Genomic DNA, 2,844 nt, shown 5'->3' on the forward strand with positions numbered 1-2,844 from the left:
CTTTCAGAATACTGTAGGATGTGGTTGTACAAATTTTTTTTGTAACTGAAGCCATGGGATTTTTTGCACCTAGCTCCCTATTTGACTTTGTATATATTTGTTCCTAATTAAAGCCATGGGCTATTTTGACATATGGACTCCCTTGTACACAAATGTATCATGTATTGACAATGTATTGAATCGTGAGTCTTGAGTCGTGTATTAAGTTTTAGATAGTAATATTGAATCGTGTATTCATAGAGAGTGAGTCTTGATTCGTGTCTTGAAATCTAAATCGCTCTTTTTTTATTTGTGCAATGCACCAAAAAAAAAATCCAGAGAGTGCCTTTGGGTGGCTGGATGCTGGAACAGCATCCAGCCACCCAAAGGCACTCTCTGGATTTTTTTTTTCCCTCTATGATCGCGTGTATAAGCGCGTGTCATCTGTCAAAATCGCATATATTTGCGCGGATAGTCTGTTAGATTCGCGTGTAAATTTGCAGCAAAACTGTGCAGAACGCGTGTATGGGGTCGTGTATTCGCGCGACTGGCTGTCACTGTACACGCGCTTTTACACGCATGTCTCTGGCTGCGATGATACACGCGCTATTACACGGGCCCGACACTTTTTTTCCCAAGTTATTTTGTGCGGCTAGGAGCGCGGGTATGAGCTCGATCCCTTGTAGTGCGCCTCTGACACCAACCAACCTTCGGCCATGTTACGCGTGGCCGAGCTCGTTGTCACACAAAGCCTTTTAGAGTTTTCATGAAGCACTCTAGGAAGAACATCCATCGCGTATGGACAGGTATAGCAATCTCCACTTTGTCCACAAGATGCAGAAGAAGGTGGACTTGTATCGTGAGCATGCTAGTGGGCAGGTATTTATCAAAGAGACAGACCGTCTCCACTACTCCCCACCTCGTGGATTCAATAGAGGACGTCTTAATCTCTTTCTGTGAGATCCATTGCACCAAAGTCGACAACTTGTAAATGGCCCCGCGAATTTCTGGAGTAAGGCATCCTGCGATCGCGATCGGTAGGACAAACTGCCACAAATGAGAAAGCATTATGAATAATGGCCACTTTTCAAATTTCAAAATGCCCACCCTAATCACTAATCTATTCATAGCACAAACTTGACATATCTTATGCCAATCATGGGATTATAGCCCCGACAATTGGTCATCTTTAGAAAATGCGGACCTGAGAGAACGCATCATACCCGTCGGAGTGCAGATAGGCTTGATTACTTGCTTCACAATGCGCTCTTCTTTGGTGGACAAAACCCAAGGAGCGCGAGGAAGTTGCACGTGACCATCAACACTCGACTGCGGCCAAAGTGCCTCCATCTTACCTACCTCCTTCAAATCTATTCGTGCCCCTATAGTGTCTCTCTTTCCTGTGATGTGGTCCCATAGCAAGCTGCCCACATTCTTGAAAATATGCATGGGATCCAACAAGTGGTTGACCTATAAGTGGGTTCAATATGGCAACTCGTAGAAAACTGAGAACCATCGCATTCCATTTGGATGTGATTCCGAGTTTACAATTTTCAGCTCGTACCAGCTTACGGCATTCATATGTGTTGGAGGTTGTCCAAGGAAACCTTCCCTGAGTTCATGATCCTCCGGCAAGAAAGCGGCGTGTCCTTGATATACCATCTTCTTCATGGTTCGTGACCTTTGGAAGTCTAACTATGGCCCACACAATGGACATGCATGATAACCTGAGGTAACCAGACCTGTAAGGCGAACCATGACCTAGTGAATACTTGATTGAATAAGATAAAATATAGATATTACCAGCGAGAACGGAGGTCTACTCACCTGAGCACTCTCCCAATCCCGGAAAGTCATGCATCATCCACATGAGAATGGCTCGAATGTTGGCTGACCACCGGCCATCGCGCCTGCTCATATCTTGCACAGTGACCCCCTCCTCCCACAAAATCTTAAGCTCATCGACTAATGGACGAAGATACACGTCCATATTTTTTACTTTGTAGCAGCCTGGGATGAGCAAGTTAAGGATGAGATGTCCTTTCTTCGTAGAAAACCATGGAGGGATGTTGTAGTTGACAAGCACTATAGGCCACACACTGTAAGAAGTTGAGCGCAGACCGAATGGGTTCACACCATCCATTGCGAGACCGAGCCGAAGATTCCTTGGCTCTCGCGCAAAGCCTGTGAAGGTAGAGTCAATGTGGCTCCATGCGCGCGAATCCGCTGATATTCGTTGAACTCCATCTGTGGACATATTCTGCACATGCCACGTTGTCAAACTTGCCATGCCGGACGTACGAAACATGTGGTTTATACGTGGGATGAGCGGAAAGTGTTTGAGAACTTTTTGAGGGATGGTTTGCCCTTGCAAGTCCTGTCGATACCTGTGAGCACCACACTTTGGACATGTCTCCATAGTCTTGTATTCATCTCGAAACAGTATGCAATTGTTGATACATGCATGGATGTTATTGTAGTCCATGCCAAGCTTTCGTAAAACATATCGTGCATCATCACGAGACTCAGGCATGGTATTTGCAGGTGGTAATATATGATATTTCAATAACCTGAAAAAAAATCATAAAACACCTTGAAAAAGCACAAATGTTTGTATAATAGTGTAAAAAAATAATAATCAATGAAGCCTATGTGCAAGGTACCTGAATAACTCGGTCACACTCGTATCGCTCCACCCGTATTTTGCTTGCACACTTAAGAGTGCAAGCAATATCTTCAACCGAGATACTTGGCACCCATCATATAATGGTATGGATGCTTCCTCTCTAAGCGGATCAGATGTCTCGACATCCATGGGAATCAATGCATCGATCATTGCCTCCATCTCAGGCTCCAAGATTGTAG

This window comes from Lygodium microphyllum, chromosome 27 (genome assembly GCF_053477565.2).
Source record: "Lygodium microphyllum isolate KBCC chromosome 27, Lygodium_microphyllum_v1.1.10, whole genome shotgun sequence".
NCBI classification, from domain to species: domain Eukaryota; kingdom Viridiplantae; phylum Streptophyta; class Polypodiopsida; order Schizaeales; family Lygodiaceae; genus Lygodium; species Lygodium microphyllum.